The sequence below is a fragment of the Rousettus aegyptiacus genome, unplaced genomic scaffold, assembly GCF_014176215.1.
Source record: "Rousettus aegyptiacus isolate mRouAeg1 unplaced genomic scaffold, mRouAeg1.p scaffold_m13_p_4, whole genome shotgun sequence".
NCBI lineage: Eukaryota > Metazoa > Chordata > Mammalia > Chiroptera > Pteropodidae > Rousettus > Rousettus aegyptiacus.
The window spans coordinates 80,184,975-80,210,637 of NW_023416307.1; the positions used below are offsets into that span (position 1 = coordinate 80,184,975).

General features: G+C 29.8%; 2 pseudogenes; one reads left to right on the forward strand and one right to left on the reverse strand.

Moving 5' to 3' along the window:
• Nucleotides 1-4,071: 4,071 nt before the first annotated feature.
• LOC118601727 lies at nucleotides 4,072-25,458 on the reverse strand (annotated as a pseudogene).
• On the forward strand, nucleotides 12,640-12,759 carry LOC118602076 (annotated as a pseudogene).
• Nucleotides 25,459-25,663: the final 205 nt, after the last annotated feature.

The window sequence follows — 25,663 nt, forward strand, 5'->3', positions numbered from 1 at the left end:
TTCTTATCAGACACTGGATCTACTGGCATCTTGATCTTGGACTTCCCACTTTCCAGAACAATGAGAAATATATTTCTTTTCTTTAAGCCAATCAGTTTATGGTGTTCTGTTATAGCAGCCTGAACTGATTAAGCCAAAAACAGAATGGGATTTACATTTATACACATCAGTGGGGTGGAAAATAGCTTATTTTGCCCTTTAGAATGTCTTGAATATGGGCACATAAAAGAGAATATTATGTTTTCATTATATACAATCATATCACATTAACTTATTCCTTTTAAATTATACTCAATTTAAATAGTATTTAAACCACTAATCAGGGATATGAGATTGAACATTTTCATGGAGTACATTGACTGATGAATTTTTATAATTTGGAAATAAAAATTGTACATGTGTTATATGTGTGTATGTTTTCTAGAATATTTTGATATAGCAGAAATTCTCAACTCTGACTTTACCTTAGAACAACTTGGGGGGATCTTAACAAGAAAGTTACCTTGCTGACATTCCATCTCCAGGGACTTAATAGGGAGAGGTGAGGACTGAGAATTGATGTAATTTACCATAATGCCAAAAGATTTTATTTTTCAGTGAGGATTAAGAATCACTTGCCTGCTTATGTGTAGATAACAGCACAAGAGTTCTTAATAATCCCTACTCCCTCTGGTAAGAAAAGAGAGAGAGGGAGAGAGAGAGAGAGAGAGAGAGAGAGAGAGAGAGAGAAAGAGAAAGAGAGACAGAGAAAGAAACAGATAGACAAACTGACAGCGAAAGACAAAGAGGCAAAGAGACAGAGAGAGAGAGACAGAAAGAAAGAGAGAGAGAAAGGATTTATTTTGCTCTTTGGCGAAAACACAGTTGCTGTTTGCCCTACTTGGGAAACAAATCTTGAGAATGAGGGAAATTATTTAGGAGCTAAAGTCTATTTGGTACTATTCCCTTTCTGCCTATCTGGGTGAAAAGTGACCTACCACTTCCAAAATATTTGGGTAACTTTGAGGTGCTTTAGACAATGGGCTTCCACCCTTGCTTTATATAATCTTCATTTCCAATAAGAGCATGTTTAGATTTACTTTTAAGTCTGCCATTAGCCAGAAAGTAATAAAGATTTGGCATCTGCAATAAATTTTGTTTGTTTTTACAGGGAGCGCTAACATGTTTGTTTTAAGATATCATAACAGTTGTTGAGCCATTTTATTTAACGTGAAATTTAAGGCAGTATAGTACCAGGACAAAAGTGCGCAATCAGAAATATGCAATTATTACATATGCTGCAGTGAGACTCCATTTATTTTTTTATACAAGTACTCCACATTCATTACTTTATGCAGAGGCTCTGGCAAGACTCTTTGGCATTTTGATATACAATACTAGATTCACATTTGTATGTACTGAGTTTAGATGGGTAGAAATGCAATTGTTGGATCTATCATCAAATACTTTCAGTATCAACTATTTCTGATCATATCGTATCAATAAAAACAAAGTCTTAATAACTATTTTAACAAACTCATCTTGCTCTTAGATGGAGAATGTGTGATTAGTATTTTGACCTGATATATGTTAGTTTTGAGATGATCTGTGTAAATTGTGACCTCAAGAATAACTTCAGCAGACTGAGCTAACATTCTTTTTGTAAGCTTTCCCTTAAGAAAAGAGAACCACTAGAATTCTGTAGTCACAGCTCCTCAAACATATTTTGAAAAGCAGAGCTGAGAAATGAAATAGGTGCACTGTGGTAGACATGAAGATGCATCCCCTCGAACCATCTTTTCAGGAAGTATTAGCGGCCCAGTTATATGTGTGTGTGGGGAGGGATGCTTATCAGACAACATCTAATCTCTTCATTTCCTCCCATACTGGCACTGGGAGGGTCCTTAACTATAGCTAATGAGGAAGAGGAGAAAAGTTGACTTTAAAAAGAGAATAATGGTACAATTGTGATTCTGATCTGCAAAAACGTTTATTTATGGAAGAGACAAGATGCCGAAGCTTGCCCCAGATAGTACATTGGTATAATTCTGAGCTTAAATGTCATTTCTGTGGGTAAGGAGGAGTTTTACAGTTGAACAAGTGGGAAATCTTGAATATAAAAAAATGAAGCTGTATTTGCAATCTAAGTAAACTTGTAAACTTTTATATAAAAGACTACCCAAATAAATCATGCACCTGAGGAATTTTTATCTGGTTACAGGGGAAGAAGCACTTCATACTAAATATTTTTAAAAGAATGGTAAGAAATTTTTAAAAGTATGCTTTTATTACATCATAAATCATACTTTAATATATTAATTTCTTACATTATAAATTTTATGTATAATGATAATATGCAAATATATATTATCTTTTGATAATAGTAAAGTCAAATATGAAAACAGTGTGAGGGCTAAGGCTTTTCATTGTTCCAATCAATGCTGAAACACTCATTGTCTGAAACAGTGTCTAACATATTAGACATGTAATAACTTTTTTTGAGTGATTAAACAAATGAACCAAATAATTATTTTTGTCAGGCTACTTATATTTTTTTACCCCAAAATTAAAACATTATTTTATATCTAGGATATTCTTCTTATTTATTGCAAAACATGCATAATCCTTTTTTCTAACTTGCTTAAATTGTTTTTTCTATCCTAATAAATCTTCCTTCTTCTCTTTGACTATCCAAACTCTTTTTGCCAGTCTGTATGTCCACAACTCAACCTACCTTTTAGACACATTGCTCTAATTTTTTTATTAACTTTGTTTAATTAATATTGTTTATTTGTTCTAAACCAGACAACACATGATAATATTTTACTCTTATCTAATTACTTCAATATTTTAATATACTTTGTGCATTGCATGACTTTTGTGGTAATATGTTATAACAAAATAAGAAATTAATAAAAATATCACAACCTTGAAAGCTTTTTTTGAGTGTATTTACATGGGAAATTTCCCTCAAACATGTGGAAATTATGATGTGGTTTTGTTCTATCACATAACCTGTACTCACATTTAGTCAAAACCATGGGTTTCATGTACCTTTTACTTATTTTATTATCTTTACAGTACTGTTATCACTCAATATTATAGAAAAATCTATCTTCCTATCTCTAATTTATGAAATGACAAAGAGCTCCTTCCGAGACAGTGTCCTACTGCTATTGCTGACCTCTTTCATAGACATTATTCCCTCAGTCTATTTCAGTGGAAAGCCACATTTTTTATTTCTCTACATTCATAACCCACATGGCTGGCACATGTTTTATAGTTTAGAAATGTGTGACTTCCAGGCCTGCAGTGATTTCCACTTGTGTTATCTTCACCACAAATAAGTCCAAAGTCTCTTTCTAATATAACTCCTTTATTACAAATCTCCAATCCCTTGAGAAACAGGGCACTTATTTGATATGTCCTCTATTTCCCAATGTACATATAAGATTATTAATCTCCTGAGTAAAAAACAAAAACTAAAACTAAACATAAAAATAGACACATACACACATAAACTACCTGAAATGTCCAACTAAGGCAACCAACTGCTGCCCGTTCATCACCATCATACTTCTACTATGAACAAATCTATCTACTTTTCCCAAGTAGTAGAGGCTCAAAGTAGTGAATCTTATTAATAGCAAGTAGCCACATCCTTTTATTTCATGGGTCTGTATTGGAAGTTTGGGTGCTTTGATTTTTTAAATGTACTTGGCATATCTTTCTATCTTTATACATTTTAGATCTAGTGCTGATACACGTGTGTATGTATGTATGTGTGTATACATTACATATATGCATATGTGTATATGTATATACACATGTACATATACATCATATACATGTACATATACGTATATGTGTGTGTGTGTGCGTGTGTGTGTATAGAGAGAGAGAAAGAGAGAGAGAGAGATACAGTTTACTTGATAACAAGGAGTGAAAAAGAAATTCTTAATTCCTTTTATCTCTTCTGGTGACTGAACTGTGATAGTCAAATGGATAGCAACATACAAGAATTCCCCTAGAGTCCTTGATCTTTTGCAGAAATGCAAAGATGCTTGAGTTATGTGATATCTATAACTCTCTCTAGATAGAAGTGCCAGCTGTTGTGATTTCCAATGTACCAGCAGTTGCTACATTTTCCTTTATGTCTTCTGGTTTCATGGTAAGAAACATAAGTATTTCCTTGATGTTATTGGAGTAAGAAACATGGTAATTTGGTCTATGCTCATGCTCCAGCCAGCTGTGAGGGGGAGCCCATATTCTGGGCAGTGTAAAAGTTTTTATTTATAAACATGGCCTTATCATTACTATTGGCCTTGGCCTTGGCCTGTTTTTCAAAAAGTTGCTGTTGTCACATGGGGTCATTCAGCTTAGTATAGGCATTACATATTTTTGTTTTTTTATGACAAACAACTCAAAAAGTTCAATCAAACCCTGTTTAGAGTGGTGCCATTTTGCCAAAAGGCTCATTATTTGTGGGTGACCAGAGATGAATATCACATTGATGAGTGTCACTTCCAGAAACTCCCCAATGAGCTTACCAAGGAACCTGGCTGTGACCTGAGTTGGAGGGCATTCAACAGCTTTTGTTTGCGATACAGATATAACCAAGAATTTTTCAGGTTTCTTCAGTTTCAAAGAGGTTTGTTTCTGGCAGTTTCACTTCCAGGGTTTTCTCATACTCTTCTACCGTGGTGATTCTCTGGAAGGGCAGGGTTAAGCCAAACTCTTAGGTTTGACTCTTTGGGCCATCAAAATGGTAGGTGATCTAGTAACTTTCTTCAACGTATTTCCCCATCCCTGAAATTATATTCTCCATGATTTTCATGATATCATGATAGTCTGCAAAGGCCACGTAAAGTTCACAGGTGATGAATTCAGGATTGTGAGTCTGATCCTTCATTCTGGAACTGGTATCCAGTTTCATAAATCCAGTCAATGCCATCAACCACCAGTATCTTATGGTAGCAATAATTATAGTACTACTAGGAGCAACATCATTAATATGAAGAGCAGCAATAATATAAGAGGAGAAAGATGATATGGAAAAATAAGAGGAAGATGGAAATGAATAGGGATAATAGCAACAGAAGCATTGTTGCTAGTAATCTTAATTCCTTTAAAATGTGGGCACAGATGGAATTCTGAAAGTCAGAGCTGATTAGTCTTAATTAGCTTGGATACTACATGAATAATTTTTAAAATTCTTTTTATTGGCTTCACTTTGCTTTCATCATTCCGGGTAATTCAAAGTAGATATTGTTAACAAGCCTTGTACTAGCCACTGGTGAAGTTAGTCAGAATTACTCTCAAGTGAAAGCCTCAGTGGTTTTATTCAGGTCAGAGACAGTGAAGTTTAAATGACTGATTAATTCATTAAAAATTATATTATGAGAAATACAGCAACAGGCTGAATACATTTTTCACCTACAAAATTAATTAATCTTAACTATATTTGTCTTATAAATACTTGTCATAAAATAAAATTGACTTAAAGAATGAAAGTAGATGGGATTTTTGTTTGCTCAATGATCTTTTTAGTGGAATGACAATGAAATTCAACTGCAACAACACTTTTTTGTGTTTAGACAAAGTGATATGAAGATTTGTGTAAATTATTTTTGTTCAGTTGAATAAACTCTCTTTTACTAAAAATGTTAGGTAACCATGGGCATAATATATTTTTTCCTTGCGTAAATTGGGTAAATATTATAAGAAGATGATGGGTTAATTATCTAAGGAAGTAAGCAGGTGGTATCTCCATTTTATAGTTTTTCCAAGAAATTATGCACTGTTGTTCAAAATACTAATTCCAGGTATGAAAGCTAAAGAAATATCAATATAGCAATCATGTAGTTTCTTTAATATTAATTATGGTCTATCAAAATCTAATTTTATGTTTAGTTTTCTTTTAGTTGCCTGGAATTAATTTGAGAGTCCTATTCTTGCAATTTTCATACTAATTTTCATTACCGATATGAAACGATATTTTTATGGTTGTTTTCTCTTCTTGCATTTGTTGCTAAAAAATCATACTTTAATTAAATCTTTGTGCTAATGGGCTTAGAACTATTTCCCACCTCAATAAATCAGAACTACCAAATCTGTTCAGTTTACTCAAACTGCAATCAATGCTAATTTCCTTTTGGTTCAGCAATTTAATTTACTTGTGTATTAGAAGTTTAATTATTTGCAATTACAGTTTCAATGTATTCAGATAAATGCGATATAACATCTAAATTGTAACTTACAGAAGCTCAATTTTTATTATTTTGTGTATTAGAACCAATTTAGAGATAATTTTAGAAAGTGTCAATGTTATTAATTCTAATATTTGTGTATTATTTGTGGACATTGTTAATGCACATTTACGCGTAAATACATTCACTGTCAACATAGACATTTTAAATGGTAAAATAGCAAAATTAACAAGCATAAGTAGAAGTAATTCACAACCATCTAAGTGCTCTCCTGTAGGATGAATATTGAAAGATAGATGTTATTTAATGCTCCAAGCTTCCCAATAAATTATTTCTTAATATTTTAGATTTTAAACTACACAAAAGCTATAGGATAGTAAACACTTTTATTATATGCCAATATATTTTTCACAATTATGTAAGATTGAATATGTCTGCTATATATCTAAGGCAAGAGTGATCTTCACATTTTATTTTCTTAAGAAAAATTAGTATTTTGGTCACATTTATTATTATCAAAATAATGCTTATACATAAATAAATAATTTAAAATTCCACTTTTCTGAAACAATAAAGATGACATACATAAGAGTAACAAAAATTGAGAATGCTATATAGTAAATATTGTAAAAATTACATTTAAATTTTTCATTTTATACATTTTTCATTTTATAAATTTAAATTTTTATTATTTATGAGAATTGATTGACCTAAAATAATATGAATAATCTAATTCTAAAAAATGGGATATATTTTATTGCAGATGAAGTGAGAGATATGCTGGATTTATATTTAAAGTCAATTAAATCTTTTGTTTTTTAATGTGTTTAGTAGTCTGATTAAATTTTTCAAGAGCTCTTAAAATTATTTGATTAAGAGATTTTTGCCATGGAGAGAAGGGTAGTGTTTTGAATTATTTTTCCTTATATTCTTCTGACATTTCTTATATTTTAAGGAACAATTTTCAATTTCTTGAGATTTGAGTTTTAAAAAAGTCATAAAATTACGGGTTCAATTAAAAAAAACAGATCTTTGATATGGAAAATAAAATCATTACTACTTGAAAAAAATTTTAATACGTTCTGATGCTCTGAAATACCTTCTAATGTTTTCACATTCAGTTTAATATCTTCAATCTTGTTATGTTTCTAACATTTAAAAATTTGATCATTTTTTATATTCTCACAATAATTTAAAATTGTATCTCTGTGAAATTTCTGCTACCCATACAATAGTTAAAACTTGAGCAAATATGACTTCACACACATAAATATAAATTCTATCTATGCCAGTTGTTTTTTTAAAAAACTTCCTGTATCGCATGCTGAATTAAAGGCTAGAGAATGCAAAAAGAAAATGTCTAATAATATATTTTTTCTATAAAAGGAATTGTAACATTCGGGCATTTTACTGGTCAACTGAAAGTTCATTGTTTAATAATAATTAATGCGCTTAAAGCTCTGGCTTGGACTCTGTCTATTTAAGTGCAAATTGACATGAAAATATTTGTCATACTCTAATGTTACTTAAAATTCACTCAGGGTTTTATATGCTTTCAAGCCACTTTTTGACATAAACTTAGTTTAGAAACTTTTAAAAATGATGAAAAATTTAAATATGATGTAGAGTTTATGGTTGTTTGTTATTAGTTTTAGATGTAATATTTATATATCATAAGGTATTTAATTTATTAATCTCAATATTTTCTACATTTAGAAAAGGTTCTCCAATTTTTTTTTTGTTTGTTATAAGGGCATTTTAAAAATCCCTAGGCATTTAAAAGGTACTCAACTAAAAGATAAGCTTATTTTATTTTGAAGAAAATACCCATTAATAATTATCTAAGAGATTATGATTATACTTGCAAAGACTCAGAAAAATAGCCAGATGTAACGTAAAACATAAATGAAAAAAGCCTATGGTTAATTAAATTGCATTTCTTGAGCAAAATGGAAAGTATGCCTATTAGATATAAGGTCCTACTCTATCTCCCTGCTAAGCATTTAGATTTTGAAAAAATAAAAAAATAAAGGAAGACATACTTTAGGCTTATTTTTTTTTTCTGGAATGACAATGAGGACATTCACCTTAAGAGCCTCCCTTTGATGTCCTCTTTAAAATGGCAAGTAACGGATATATTAGGAATAAAATAGAACCACAGGTGGTGTTTTGAGTCTCAAACTCCTAATGACTCAAATAGAAAAAATGAATTAACAAATAAAATAAAGAATTTGTATGAAGTATGGAAGAAACTGTTTAAATATTTAATTGGCATGTTTAGATCTTATTACTAACAACAAAACACATTATCATAAAGTAAGCAAGGCTGGAATAAGTAGCAATCAGTGAATCATTATCATTTGTATGCTATTATTTTAAGTTTGAATTATGTTTTTAGGATGAATATATATATATATATATATATTTAATTTCCAATGAACACATTTGTTTAAAACACTTTTAATCACAGTTTCTTTTAGGCTTTTTTTTTTTTTTTTTTAGATCCATGAAGCCCTTCCTTCTAGAGTAAAAATTAGAGGCATATTTTTGTTTCTCTTTTCCTTACTATATAAGCTAATGAGGCTCCTGTAGCTAATAAGGGCTGTAGGTTCACATGGCTTCCTGAAAAATGCCTCACAGTCAATGACCTGTTTAGTGTAGTGGGTAGTGAGATGTCAGTTTGACTTTTTTTAACACAACTGCTAAAGAGCTAGCCATATTACTTACTATACTACTGGTGCTTAGAAATGATTAAAGTATGTATAATCTGTTTATTTTAGTGAGTAATGAGAACGACATTTTTTTTTTTTCTGGGAGACAGTAATGATATATAATGCTAAAGATAAATAAAAAAATAAAGAAAGAAAATCTTTAGAGAACCAGAAAGAAAAGAACTGCCGAAAAATAAATAAACTCATATAAACAAACAACAAAAAATATGAACATAAACATTAGAAAAAGTTCAAATAACATTAAAAAATTGCAGAAGTCATTAAAAAACATATACTCGAGGGATTTTTTTTCACGAATGTGTAATAGTTTTTTGTGATAAAAATCATTATTAAAATCAGAAACATTATGGCTTATTAAGACTTTTGTGAGCTCATATATGTGTTCTCTGAAACAAAGATAAAAACTTCAAAGATTACTTTTCTGCATTTGATCAGTAAAGTAATGCTTGAAAACTTATGAAAGTGTTTTATCTTTATTAGAACATCTAATGGACAGCATCACTTGATTCTTAGTATAGCTTGTGGCTCTTTCTTCAGTCCTTTGGCAGGTATGTTAAGCATAACTTTTTGAATAGTTAAAGAATCTAACGTGTGCTTCTTAGAAACCCATGTGGCCTTTAAATAAGAACAGGTATTATAAAATATATCATTGTTAATAGCTATAATTTTGGTATGACAAGTTGCTGTTCTATAAAATATGGGGCCAGTGTTGCTAAATCTTCTGATTCTTCAAGAGAAAATAGGGATTCAGGTTCTTTGTCAAGTTTTCTGAGAGTTAAATATAAGCGACAAATTCACATGTTTTGAACATTGTATTCAAACCAAGAAATCATGGATAAGATCTCTATTTGGTATGCATGCCTCTAGTTCTTTATGTCAAGGTATTGGGATGAGAGAGATAAAACATTTTTGAGTGTGTCATTCTCCTTACTGAGATTATATGTTCATGCATGCAATTTATTTAACATTTTAAAATCTTTATGTTTAAAAGGCTATTGTTTAATTCCCTTAGAGCTGAATTTATTTTTTTGTCTTAAAGATTATCTAGGCTTTAAATGAGACACTAACTATACATAATATATGCCATAATATAGATAAATACTTGATAATTTAGAAGAGATTATACCTGCTTTGTGGACACTGAAACAAAATCTCTCTAAGAGGAGAACTTGAATTTGAACCTGAATATTCACATTGAATATAGAATTTGAACTTGAATATTATTTTCCATTTTAGTTAAACGATTGAGTTTTAACTAATACTATGGCATATACTGAAAAAAATGACATAATGCTAATAATATTTGTAGGAGATTTATAGTTTTACTATTTAGTTAGTGGCAAGAATATTAGATCATGCATATTTATAAATTGTTATTTTGAGGTATACTAGTTTGAGCACTGATTATTCTCTTAAGTCCTTTATTTATTCAAATTTCTCACATGCTGCTTGAATTTACTAAATGTTATTCTGGCCTCACAACTTCTAATGAATTCTTAATTGTGAAGTGATGATATGGTTTTCTGCTAACACCCAAATGGCACCCATCATTAAATAAATTTTACAGACTGATTCCTTTCAACTCCCGATCACCTGAATATTACCTATTCCTTTGACAACTTATCATTTGACATCTTTGAAATAAAACACAAATTTATTATTTTGCTTTAGAATTTCTTCTTTATTATGGTAACTAACATTGCAATTTCTCATTTACATACAGGAACAGCTTAATTGGATTGTTATCTTAGATTCTGCAGGGAAATCCTTTCTGCATACGAAACTCCTCCGAATTTTGGGCCCACTCTCGTTAATCCTGTTTATTTAAAAACATATATCTATTTATTATTCATTGAAAACTGCCTGTTCACATTTTTTAAATATTTCTTATCTTTTAAGCTGTGAATCTTTGCAAATTATTTAAATATGTTTAAATTTTCATCACTTTCCCAATTAAAAAAGTTGTGTTTGCTTACCTAAAAGATGTCATAAGATTAGGTATAAATATAATTTCTTCCTTCTATATTTGACTAGGCTGCTTCATAAGTTGAGTATAGCTAGCAGTGAAAACTACTTGGACAATCAAGGAATACAAGCACTATATAACTAAGATCAAAGTCTCTTTATTAGTATAGTGTTTGGGATCTCATGATTTTCAGATTTTAGTTTAAAACATTATTATAGGAAAAGAAAAAAGGTCGATTTCGAAAAGATAAAAGGTGAGATAAATATTAAAATGATAATGATTTCAGGGCATTGAAATGAGTGGAGATTTCTAAATTTAATAAATTATCTGCATCTTGGAGTTAGAGTACTCTGCCTTTTAATGTGAATTTCAGTGTCAGGAAATACTTGGATATGATTTTAATTAAAATTAACAATTTTTTGTGTAATCTTTAACCCTAAAATATTTTGGATTTCAAATACATACCTAGATTAGAAAACATAATTTTCTAATGTTGATGTAGATGTATATTAATCTCTTATTTTGGTTAGATTCGACTCATTCAAATACTGCAGTAGAGATAGGAAGTACTCATAGAGCAATCATTCTGAAAATAGATGCACACAGCTTAAATAAAAAAGAAACAGTCTTAACCTTTATTTTATTTATATTTTCAATTCTTGTTTCATAACTTATCCTCTGGACATCCGAACCACTGTTTTTCAATAAAAGCTTACTCATCGGTTGAGACCATTGTCCATTCTAGATAATCATTCACAACCTTCAGACCAAAGCTAGACTTCTAACTAGATGGTTTCTTAGAGCCCATAATTTAGTCCTCAAATTCCTGTCAAAGTATTGAAAATTCTAACAATTCAATACCCATTTTTTCTGAGGTAAAGCTTTACTTACTGCTAGAAAGCAAATTAAGCCATGTTAGTCATTAACCTTCATGCCAATTCCTATAGCTTGGGTCATAATTTCCCAAACATGTGCCTGATCAACTGTCATTTCAAAAAATAATGTTGAAAACATTAAAATAAAAAATAATATGTTTTAGTATTTTAGAAAACTACAAGTTATATTTTTTTTGGAGGGGGCTATATATTTAATTTGAACTACTAGGTCTCCTATTTGTAATTTTCTTATCCATCTAATCATCAGTGACCTATCTATAAAACTAGGAGTGCAAAACCACTATGCAGAGGATCGTGGAACTGAAATTAAACAATATGCCCATTGTGGGGTTTGTCTGAAATCAGTGGTCTCTCTGATTATTGATGTTAAAGAAAATATTTAGGCCACGAGCTGTTGAACAGCAGACATGTGTAGAAATAAAGGGAGGTATGAATATAGGGAAAGAAAGAGCTAAACTAAACAAGTGGAAAAGGCAGCATGTAAGATAAGCATGCAAAGACAAGGTGCTTTCAGTCTTCTACTTCAATATTCTATTGCAAATGGAAATCTACCTTCCACTTTCTGATATCTTCCTGTACTATGTCTATTCTTCTCTTACAATAGTAAACTTGGCTTATAGTTTAAGGGATCTCTGGGACAATATCAAATGTATCAACATTTGCATCAAAAGGGTGCCAGAAGGAAAATATAGAGAGTGATGTATTGGAAACCTATTTGAAGAAATAATGACAAAAAATCTTCCCTAATCTGATGAAAAAATAAACATAGAAGCCCAGGAACCACCACTAAGAATCCCAAATGAGACAAACCCAAACAGGCCCAAACCAAGACACATCTTAATTAAAATGCCAGAGATGTCTATGGCCATGGTACCCTGAACAAGCCGGATCCCATCTGATCTCAGAAGCTAAGCAGGAAGTGGACCTGGTTAGTGCTTCGATGGGAGACCACCTAGGAAGACCGGGTGCTATAGACATAAAAAATAAAAATAAATAAAAATAAAGGATTGTAAATTGACAAGGTCTTTGCATTCTGTGAAGTCAACCAAGAGTTGCCACACCTAAAATTATATATAGATATATAGTGCCAAAGATTAAAGACAAAGAGAAAATCTTAAAAGCATCAAAAGAGAAGTGGTTAGTTAAGTACAAGAGAGCTCCCATAAGACTGTCAGCTGATTTCTCAAGAGAATCTTTGAAGGCCAGAGGGAATTGAAAAAAGAAATATTCAAAGTGATAAAAATCAAGGACCTACAACCAAAATTACTCTACCCAACAAAGCTATCATTTAGAACCAAAGGACAGATAAAGACCTTCCCAGACAAAAGAAGGAAAAAGTTAAAGGAGTTCATCAACACCAAAACAGCGTTACAAGAAATGTTAAACGGATTTCTTTAAGAAAAAGAAGAAAAATAAAAGATCAAAAATATAAATAAAATGTCAATAACTACATATCTAGCAATAATTACTTTAAATGTAAATAAATTAAATGCTCTGATCGAAAGATAGTGTAATTAAATGAATAAGAAAGCAAGACTCTTACATATGCTGCCTACAAGAGAATCATTTTATTTCAAAAGACATACAGAGACTAAAAATAGAGGGATACAAAAAGATATTTTATGAAAATAAAAACAAATAAAAAAGTTGGGTAGCAATACTTATACCAGACAAAATAGACTTTTAAACAAAGGCTATAACAAAAGTCAAAGAGAGACTCAGTAATCCCACTTCTGTGTTTTTATCCAAAGAAAGCCAAAACACTACTTCGAAGGGACATGTTCATTGCTGCATTTGGTTCTGAGTTGAGTAAGACCCAAAAAGACAGATGCCATATTATTTCACCTACATGTGGAACAACAACAAAAAATAATACAATGTAAACACACAAAACAAAAACAAACTCATGGATACAGAGGACATTTTGATGATTGCTAGATGGGAGGAGGGTTGAGGGGTGCTTGAAAAGGGGAAAGGTTTAAGAAGTAGAAATTTGTAGTTACGAAATAGTCATAAGGTTATAAAGTATAGTAAAAGGGATGTATTCGGTAACATTGTAATATATATGGTGTCAGATGGGTACTAGATTTATCAGAGTGATCACCTTATAAGTTATATAAATGTCTATTCACTATGGTGTACATCTGAAACTCATACAATATTGCATGGCAACTATAATTTTTTAAAAATATTAAGAAATAATAAGTCTGTCTTATAATTTGAGTCTTATAAATATTTGTAAAATAAAAGGGTGAAGAGGGAAGACATGTTACTAATTTCTCAAATATCTGTTTTCAGAGAGAATGAAGACTGAATGACACATAAACAAATTAATTAGGAGATGTCTTTGTGTGTTTTTTATACTCTTACCTAAAAATATCTCCCAAATTTTTGTGTATTAATAAGCCAATAATTTCCTCAACGGAGGAGAAAAAAACTTATTGTCTTCTAGGCTACAAAATTCAGTGTTTAAGGAAGCAGCTATTTTTTTTTGATATTCACAATCCTTTTTTTTTTTTCTCTTAGGCTCATCAGCAAATTATTTAGTCTATAAACTTTAGCAAACTCAATGGTTCAAAGAGTGGTTTAAAAGTGATCATGTGGTAATATAATTATTATAGAGTTGGATATGAGAACTTAACGAAATGGTTAATATTAACTGAGTGCTTACTCCATACCAATCATATTTTAAGTGCTTACATGGATTAGCTCATTCAGTATCCTGCCAATCCTATGAAACAATTTTTATAATTATATCTGGTTTTCATATTTAAATATTATGGCATAAGTATTTAAAATAATTTTCCTAAGAACACAAAGACAAGAATGGGAGAACAAAAGATTTAAATTTGGACAATCTAATTTTAGAATACATGTTCTTAATTACTGCACTATATCTTTTATTACTCACTAATGTTAATTTTACATAAATAAAAGGGATTTTAATATTGTACACACGCACACATATTACATCAGTTTTAAACACAAGATAACAATATATTCTTATTTGAGTTTATTGTATGAAATATGTCCTGGGACAAAATTCAGAATAGAAAAAAAAATTCCAGTTTTTATATTTAAGTTCATAATGAATTTTTGTGGTAATATTTCAACAAAATAAAGCTGTTTCTTTTCAAGTTAAAACATTAATATATAATTGAACATCAGAAGAACTTTGTTGTTAAGATCTGAAGATAAATATGAACAAATAGGTTATTTTGAATCTAATAAATGAATAGATTCTCTAAATTTTTCATTTTAATCAGATTATCCACTGAATTAATAGGTTCTCTACTCATGGATCAATTGTTTACAACGGGGATCTTTATTGTTTTATCTCCACTAAACCAACTCTGAGGGTCTTCTGTCCATAATTCCAGTAAAAATGACATCCTTGACTCCCAAAGTAAAGATACTTTAATTAATTATTTATTTAAACACTGATAACACAAAAATATGCTAGACTTTGCTTCACTAATCTTTCTCCTTATTAAGAATCACTTCCTGAATTTCCTTAGGCACTCTCTGTGTCTGTTGCTAGTTCAACCTCTTATAACAACCTTGGTATCTTATTTTATTAAGGCCAACCTCTTGGTTATTTTCTCAGTTCAGCGTCTCTCTGCTTAGTAAGGATTTTATTTATACTTTGTTTTAGAAATTATTGAATGGTCTATATAACATTTTCATTCAAATGTCTTAAAAATACTAAAAAATCATGACTAAAACTGGTTTCCTTATCTTCTTTTGGTTGGGTTGTTCCAAAAACAGAGCTTAAGACAGGGGTTTGGAAGTAATTAGTTTATTGGGAGGAGGCACCAGGTAGCAGAGTGAAGAGCTAGGAAGAGTAAGATAGAGAACAAACAACATTAAAACATATGTTATTGAATCAGTCCTGAAGTGGGTACTCAGAGCTCAGTTCCTCTAGTGACTACATTAGGCACTGTGTAAAATTCATCAGAATAGTTCCTATGAAAGATGAGGCATTGAAAATGATTTAAAAAAGATTTCTGAAATTAAGTTATAATTATGTCTTCTAAAATTACTGACTAAAAAGTTAAAGGATAAAAACAAATACAAAGACTTAACATTGTCTGTTTTTTAATTTATTTTATTTTATTTTTCAATCAGGTGGGCCTATGAAGGATTATGTTACTTTTTCTTGGACAAGTTTCTACTTGTGGTCCCACGGAAGCTAAAGCTCTTTTCAATCTCAAAAATACATGTTATGACAATTTACCTCTTTAGACATTGGGTGATAATGAGCTTGTCACAAATGGCTGTGACAAGTGGCCAACATCTTCCCTTGTGTATAAACAAAATACTCATAGTAGATTGGTCAGTAAATAATAAACCATTGTTGAACATTAGAGTATGATCTCTTACATCATGTAATAATTTGCTTATGCTTTTATCACAAGAGAGATACTATTGTACATATCTCTCTTTTATAACTCCATTAACAAGTTAAAAATTAAAGGATACTATATTTACTTAGGTAAAGAAAAATGTTTCTTTAAACTACTTATGATTAATTATTTCCCTGCAAACATACTGCTAAGAAAAATAATAACAAAAAATAGAATTCTTTGTGGTTAACTCTTATTGACACAGTTTGAAAACCAAAATAAACATAATGTAAAAAAAAAACTGAAACATTTTATTATTAAAGCTGAAACAGAAAAAATCTTATTCAACTAGATGCAAACTTCACAAAAATGAATTAGATCAAATGTACTAGTTCTTACTTCTTTATGTCTTTTTAAACATGTTGCCGATTTAAAATTTTAAAAAGGAGATAAATCCTTTTAACTTAGTGAGAAAAGTTTGATACATTTGTTAGGCATTAGAAAACTATAGAAATGGATTTTCGCACTACCTATCATAGCTTCTCTTAACTAATACCCACATATTGTAGGATGTTACACAGAATTCTGATGAAATTAAAACAAAGAAAAATAGTACATGTAAATTCACCTTCTTTGCTATTACATATATTAATAATAAATAATAACACAAGATACAGAGAAGCCTTAGGTTCTTAAGGAAGAAATGTAACAAGTTTGTATTCAAGCAAAACAGAAAGTCTCGATAAAAATATTTTTCAGTAGAGAGATGAGTTTCTTAATGTAATATTTATATTTATGGCATTTTTAGATGTGTTATTAACAAAATTCACCAAAACAAAGTGCGAACTAGTCTTTCGTGTACATTATTAGAATGAATACATAATGTTGTATAAGGAAAATATACATGATCACTATTTGTCACACATTTGAATTATGCTAGGTTTCCCCCTCTAATTCTCTTTCCCACGAACGGATGACTCTGAACAAGCTGGGTCACAATTCATCTTGTAGATATTAAAAAGAATTGAAATCAGGATCCCGAAAAGACATCTGTATTCTCATATGTATTGCATTATTTATAATAGCTAAGATGTGAAAATAACCAACAAGTCCATTGATAGATAATAGTAAAGATATAACATAATATATATTTTTTTCAGCCTTAAGAAGGAAATTTTGACATTTGTGACAACGTGGATGAGCCCGGAGGACATTATGCTAAATGAATTAAGTCAGTCACAGAAGGACAAATACTTCATAATTTTACTTATATGAGGTATCTACTATAGTCAAACTTACAGAAGCAAAAAGTGTAACAGTGGTTTCCAGGGGCTGTGGGTATGAAAATGAGGTGTACTCAATTGGTATAGAGTTTCAGTTATGCTAAAGATCTTCTGTACAACACAGTGTTGATAGTTAACAGCGTAGTATTGTTCGCTATGGTTTTCATTAACAAATTTTAAGAGTGTAGGTAGGTCTCATGTTAAGTAATAATATCTCATAAAACAGAAATGGAAACAAAGGAACTCTGGAAGATGTTGGATATGTCTATTGCCTTTATTGCAGTTGTAGCATAGGGTGTTTACATATTTCCAAATTTGTTCAATTGTACACATTAAATATGTGCAGTTCTTTGTATATCCTAATAAATCAATGTTACCTCAATAAAGCTACTCAGTATTTTTTTGCGAGAGATGAAAGACGAAGATCAGATTTTTGAGTTTTCACTTTATTATGATGAACAATGTGGACAGAGTTCTTGTATAATAATTCTAATATTTTAGGTAATCTATTTTTATAATATTTATTATTATATGAAATACATCAAACCATCTAGGTCAGCATTGTCTAACAAAACTTTCTGTTATGATAAAAACATTTTGTACTTGTGCTTCCCAATATGACAACCACATATCAATATATCAAAATTGAACATTTAAAATAAAGCTAGAACTACAGAGGTATTTAATTTAAATTTTTAAATTTTATTTTAACAACTTAAATTTAAATGTCCACATATGTCTAAAGTCTATTGTATTAGACAGCATAGATCTAGTTTCCTTTTGATTAGTATAAAGTTTAGGTCCCCAGTAAATTCCTTCATGTAAATTGTTGTAAAGTATTTCTTATATATAAATAAGCGGTAAAAAAAATTACAAACCAAAAAATTAAATGAGGATAATTTAAATTATACCTACTTAGAAAGACTATATATTCATAATTTCTTAGGAAATATAAATATTAAGATAATTCTAATAAAATATTTGCTGAAAACGATATTTAACATGTTTTATAGAGTAAGAAATTATTAATAATTTACAGAAAATTCTATTATCTTAGCCATTAACACTGATAGTTCATAAATTCTCATTTCTAAATATTTACATTAATTATTGCCTTAGAAAATAGTCTTATGGAAGAGATAGCTATTACTTTGACAACTTTTGCTAAATTATATGATAAATTTTAAATGAGTAAATCCAAAGTATGATGACTATAGTTAACAATACTGTGTATCTGAAGATTGCTGAGGGTAGTTATTAAAAGTTCTCATCAGAGGAAAAGAAAAAAGTATTACTATGTGAGGTGATGGATGATAACTAAGTATTGTAATCATTTCACAGTGAATACATTATTCAAACTATTATCTTGTACAACTTAAACTTATACAATGCAGTATATCAATTATATCTCAAAACTGGAAAAGAAAGAACTTGTGATTACAAAATATATTTTAAAAAGTTTTAAAGTCATTCTATTATTATAAGCTTTTACAATAAAATATATACATCTCATCAACATCTATTTTGAAAGTTTAAGACCATTATTTTTTGAGAATTCTACATGCCATAATGTTTCTTTTGCTTTGTTTCATTCACAGTACACTTAATCTGATAAGAGCCTTAACTGTCATTGTGATAATTATATTGAAGCCTAGTTTGTTATATTAGTATTAATAAGTATTTAAAATATTATATGCTCCTCTGAAGAATATTTTTATCCAGGGATTCATAACATCTATGAACCTATCTCTATCTTTTTTATCTGTTTTCCTGGATCTACATCTGGATTCATTTTATTTTATTATATTCTTGTAATAATATAAAGATTAAATCAAAGGACTTTGAATCTGTATAATGACATACTACTACATTAAATTGTACTATAAAAATTTCTTAGAGACACCTGAAATAATAAAGTAAAATAGGGTGTAACTTTGAGCATGATCTGTTTTTCAAGTTCAATTCTAATTAAATATAATTCTGCATGTAATACAATAGATGATGTATGAGTATTACTTCAACCCCTTTTTGTTTTTTCTTGGCAATTTCTTGGATCTCTGATTATGCATTGTGTAACTTTAAAACATGTCTTGATAAGACACAATGTCCAATTCCCATTTCTGTCTAACCCTAAAAAGGGTGTACTTATTTTTTGCTTTTTTAAAAAAAAAAAAAATTATACCTTTTTTTAAATTGAGATCTAGGCTTCATACGTTATTAAAAAATTATTTAGCTATTGACAAATGGAATTTTGTAGTGAAAATATAAATATACTTTTACTTTCATTTTAACTGAGGATTCTGAGGAGATTTCTCAACTAACATTGAGGTGGCAATGTCTAAGGAAATATATTGTTTATTAGAAATAATAGTGGACTGGCTGGCAAGTAATTCTAACATTATATTAAACAAGATATGTAAGATTTAGGGGGCTATTTCTTACATCCATAGATTGGCTCAGAAGCCGTGAATTTCTGATTTGTTTGCATGTTTATAATGTTAGCAAATAAATGTACTTGAATATATCTTAGATGTACTGGAATTGGGGTTTAGCCCATAACTTCCTTCTTACTTAAAAAATCCTGTAACCAGGTAAGTAAAACTCTAAGGGCAGAGTAATCTATCTCTGAAATAGATTTTTTTTTTTTTTTTAAAAGAAGCACAAAGCACAAGTAAATATATCATATAAATACTTTGTAGGTCAGGAAACATAAATCGCTAACACCCCAGAATACTCACTGGTAACTACTCCCTTCCTCCCTCTTTTCTAAGGTAACTAACTGCTCTACTGGCATCTAAGACCACAGAGTGGCTTGACAAGTTCCATATTTTATATTAATGAAACATTATTTAAATCTTACTTGTTTGATTAATTTAACATTCTATGAGACTCATCCATATAATTCAGGGATATTAATTTATTAAGATTTCTGTAAAGTATTATGTTATAAACTTATCATTTATAAATGCATTCTAATGTTCATGAGAATTCCTGTTCCAGGATACAATATTATAAATAATGTTGTTATGTTAGTGTATAAGTCTCTTAGAGCACTAATTTATGATGGGTATATACCAAGGAGTGGAGTTGTTGCATCAAATTTTTGCATAAATTCAAGTCTACAAGATACTATAAAAGAATTTACAAAATCTGTATAACCAATTTACATTCTCATGAGGAGTGTATGAGGGCTCTTCATTATGGGATTACTTTGCATTTGTCTGAAGACTGAAAGAGCAAAGCATCTTTCATATGCTTATAGTCCATTTGGATATATTTTTTTGCAAAGTGTTTCTCTACTTTGTCATTGACTGAAATATGCAGTTTAAGGACTATCAGCTGGTCCATTGGTCACATTTAAGTAGGAGTGTTCTAGGGATTAAGTGATTCCAAATGCTAGGCTCTCTTCTCTCTTTTTTTTTCCCTCTCAGGTATTGACTAATTCTTCACTGCTTTGTAATTTCTCTGATGCTGTCAAACAGTTTTTTTTTTAATTAATAGTCTGCCAAGTTTTTCTAATTGTTCTCAATAGGAGTGTGGTAGTCAAATTTATCTATACCTTCTTTAATAGAAACAGAACATAAAATTTACTTTTCAAGAATGTCAAGTATTTTTGTTATTTATAGAATCAATTATCTAGTCTAAAATTTCACTCATCGACTTGCATGACTTGGCAAGAAAGAAAAATGCCTTGAAAATTATTTATTTTAATCTCCAAATTTCACAATTCTGGATGCAACCCCTGTTTTATTAATGAAATAGAATAAAGTAATGTTTTCTCAATTTTCAAAATTTATAATTTTTGTTAATCTCTAGAGAAAGAATTAAATCAAAACTTAGTTTATTAAGATTCATTTTCTTTAATATTAACTTATAAATGTCAATGTTTTTAAACTAACTTCAACATCTGGAAAAATTAATGAGATTAAGAGGTTAAAAAAAGAACAAAAACAACATGAAACGTTGATTATTGAGTAGAAGGGAATTACATTTGGTAAATTAGCTGTGACAAACCAACCATATTCTGTGCAAGGCAAAAAGTATCAGTTTAAACGAGTATTGATGTCATTAGTGTTTATACTGAAGTAGTATGGAATTAATGTCATCAGATTATAATCATAGAACGTTATTGAACAAAGTGGATTGATTACCCAGAATGATCATCTACATTGTTCACAAGAAAGAGCTCTGAATAACTACCAGCTATTTTCAAATATCGAAAAGATCATCAAAGAATGACTAAGTAACATTTTTAGCTAACTAAACTAGAAAAGGCAATTTTATAGAGTATTGGATTAATTTTAACAAGTTTTTCATATTTATAAAATATTTCTTAAAATCTCATAAACTAATAAAACACTATCTTAATTTACATATTTATTATGAGCCATAGAGCAATAATTAACTGTTTGCTATTTTTGTTACTGAAGTTCTCATTTGGTTATGTATGGTTTGAAAAGTATTTGCTTTAATAATTTTGTCTTGTTTGAAATTTATATCACAACATCATTCCCTATAAATTTAACACTGTGTTAAAATTTTTATTTTCTAAATGAGAACTAGTCTTTCCAACAATTGAAAGTTTGGTTTAAACTCTTATTTTAACTATGGTTGCATAATTTCTAAGGTTATGAGATCTACTCCACAGAACATATTATTTAGCATATTTTCACCTATTGTCTTTTTAGTACACATCGATTTTCAAATTTTGTCACTTTATTAGTATAATGCTTTATTGCATTACTTTATAAAGTATTATTTACATGTTATTAGTAGATTTCACCATTATAAAAATAATTAGCACTTAATGAATATATATTTTAACACAATCTTTTGCAGCAATTCATAAAATATCTATAAGTTTAAAAAACACATATATACTGGCATTTTTCAAACCTCTAGTTTCTTTTGTTTAAATTGTCTAATTTATGTGACCTTTCATTAGCTTCTGAAAATAAGCTCTTGAAAGTTCACCACCGAGTTCCAATTTGTGTTATATAATGTTTGGAGTTCATTTAGGTGACAAATAGAAATATGTTCCCCCCTCCCCCATCAAATATTCCTTTTAGAATATAATAGGGGGGATGTGATTTTCACAATATTCTTGTGTTCTCAAGAATTCTGTATTCAGCTAAATCTGTTGAAAAATCAGAAGCTTGTATATGGCTGATTTCCCCAAATTTAGTCAAACACATCAGGCACATTTTGCATGTTATATCTCTTTAGTATCAATTGCCAGCTTTCTAAAGTGTGCAATTTTGAATGCATGTGTTTTTAGATCAGCTATATTTAACCTCTTTTAGGATCCCTTTTTTCTTTATTTTTATAATATTCTGTTGGAGTACAGTCAATAGCTAGAGGTAGTCAATTAATATATCCAAAATAATTAAGAAACTAACTGATTTATATAGGTTACATTCCCCAAGAATCAACTATATATTGAAATAACTTATGCCAAGATAATATAATCCTCTTGACTTCTATGATTAATGGTGTTAATTAAAACTCTTTTCTCCAGTTCGGGCCAGTTTACAATCGCATTAGATTTAAAAGAACCTTCTCCTACAATCAAGTACTTTATAGTATTAGACCTAAGGCTCCTTTTGAATAAAATGCCTATGAACAACCGTTAGGGAATTACATCTGGTCAATATGCAATTGTTGTAGCACTATGAAAAAAGGTTCTTCCTTAGCAGTGAACTGGGGAGGTGAATAATTCAAGTAAGAATTGACATTGCTGGAGGCCAAATTGCTGAAATATTTCTCTATTAGAATTATAAGAACATGAGAGATTTTTTGGAAAGAGAATAAAGGTCATTTGGTCCATCAAGGCATATCCTTTTTAGTACTCCATTTCCCCAAGGATGGCATCTAATTGTTTCTTGAATGACATTTCTGCTTTTTGCCTCAACAACTTTGCCTGCAGGCTCTTCTAAGCATTTATTATTCTCTACATGAAAAGGTACTTTCTGAAATATGTGCTGAATTTATTTTTTAATTTACATTTATGTCTTCCTGTCCTATTATCTGTGTTGAAATGGAAATAATAATTTGGATTGACATTATCTGTGGCAGTTAAGACTTTATATGCTTCAAATCAGACAGCTCTAACACTGTCCTTAGTATTATATGCCCAGATTTATGGTACTAACCAGTACTGCATAGCAAACAGTGGTAGGGGTCTCAACTAGAACATTTAATACTTCTAAAATTCATAATTGCTCAGTATATATTTTCCTTAGCAAATTAGAGACTGGAACTTACCAAAACTAACTGAAAATTAAATAAATTCATTGGTGTATATTCCTTGCCACATGCATATATGCATTAACATGATAAATACATGTATGCATATGTGTGCATATACACATATACACATATGCATATACATGTTTGTGTGTATATCAGTGCATGACATGCATACATATATTGTATATGCATTTACATATACATAGATATATAGATATGTCCTGATTTCCCATCTGAAAAAAAGTAATGAGAAAAGCAACTACCTTACTGCTATCTAAATAGAAATTTTATTCTACATTTTCTACCCAAGATCATAAAATAATTTTACTGCTTTTGACTAAATATTTACAAAATATAAATTATAAAATCAAAACTCCTACAAATTTGGAAATATACATGTAAAATATATCATACTTTGAAATAAATTAAATGTGAAAAATTAAAATAATGACTATTTAATAGACACAAAAAAATTATCTGAAAACTCACATTTAGTGAGTTTCCAAACAGAAAATAACATCTTTTTTTTTTTGTTTTGATTTTTGTTTTTTGTTTTTGGAGATGTTAGGAAGAAGAAATCATTACTTATGCAACATACATACCCTTTCTTAACATTAACCAAACATTAGAAAATCAATCATTATGTTGCAAAGATACTCTTTGGCATGTTATTTAGGCCAAGAATTATAATCAACCTTTTGTTGCAATCAGTGATGGTTAAATCTGGAGTAAGCAGTGATCTAGGGTAAGCCAATTAGTTAAACCAATCATCTACTGATATTGCACTGATCACAGTGATTGGTACCAGTTGATCCAATAAAATCAAGATTCAAGATTTTGTTCTGACTTGTACAAAGTAACTACTTGTTTTCTCTTAGATATGAAGAAAGACACATGTTGCTTATAACTGGTGAAAGTGTATTGCCACTCATGAAGGAATCAAGGTCACATCTCATGCAAATGTGAGAAAGACAGAGACTCTCTCAAAATGGGAAATGGAAACCTGATGCCAAATCCAAATTTTCATTTTTTAGTTGCAAGACTGGTAAAACTTTAGATTGTTTAAACTAGTTTAGTTTGGGTGTTGTTAACTGCAGTGAAAACATTTAAGCCGATAATCTAAATTTTATTTGCAAATTAAACTATACCATTTTGCTCACTTGGTTTTGAATAATATTTATGTATTTCACATATTTACAAATCTGGATATTACTATCTGTCATCATTCTACCCCATAAACTCTTTTTAAAGATCACTTTAAAATCATTAATAATAATCAAGACACTTCACTGGCAATAGTCTTCAGTAAGCAAAATGCACACATACATATACACTAGCCACATACTGAAAAAGAGGTTGATGGACTAGGGAGGCAATGAACCTGGTCTTACTGGATGGTCCTGGCAGCATGTTGACTTCAACAACAGCTAGTAAATACATCAAATCCACTCGGGTGATTTTTTAAAAAAAATTATTCAAGATGGTCAATATCAAACCTAGTACCCCAAACTAATACATGGGATTGACCTTTTTTTTCAGAATATACTGAAGCAGAATTTATGGTTACACTTTTCACTTAAGTGTTACTTCTAAAAAAGAAGATAGATGAAGAAAAATATCTTATTTTAATTGTCAGGATTCTTGTCCTTAGTCTGATTGTCACAAGTGTAAGAGAAACTTTCCTATGATCATAAGAGATACTTTAATCACAAAGAAAGAGGAGTGTTATGACACATTTTTTTTTTTAAATTACCAGAGCAACAAGTCTATCATAAGCAAAGCGAATCTTTTCTTCCATCTCTCCTTTTGAAATAACTTTTGGAATAAGAGGGTCCTAAAGTTTAGGAAGAAAGAGTATGATTCTGAGAATATACTTATAAAACTTTTAGGCCTATTTTCTAGGTTGGAAAAGCTTTCAATCTTTGAGATTGCTTTTTTTAACTGTAAAAATTGTCCGAATGCTTTAATCTCCAATGTCAAATTGTTAAAAAAAATAAATAAAA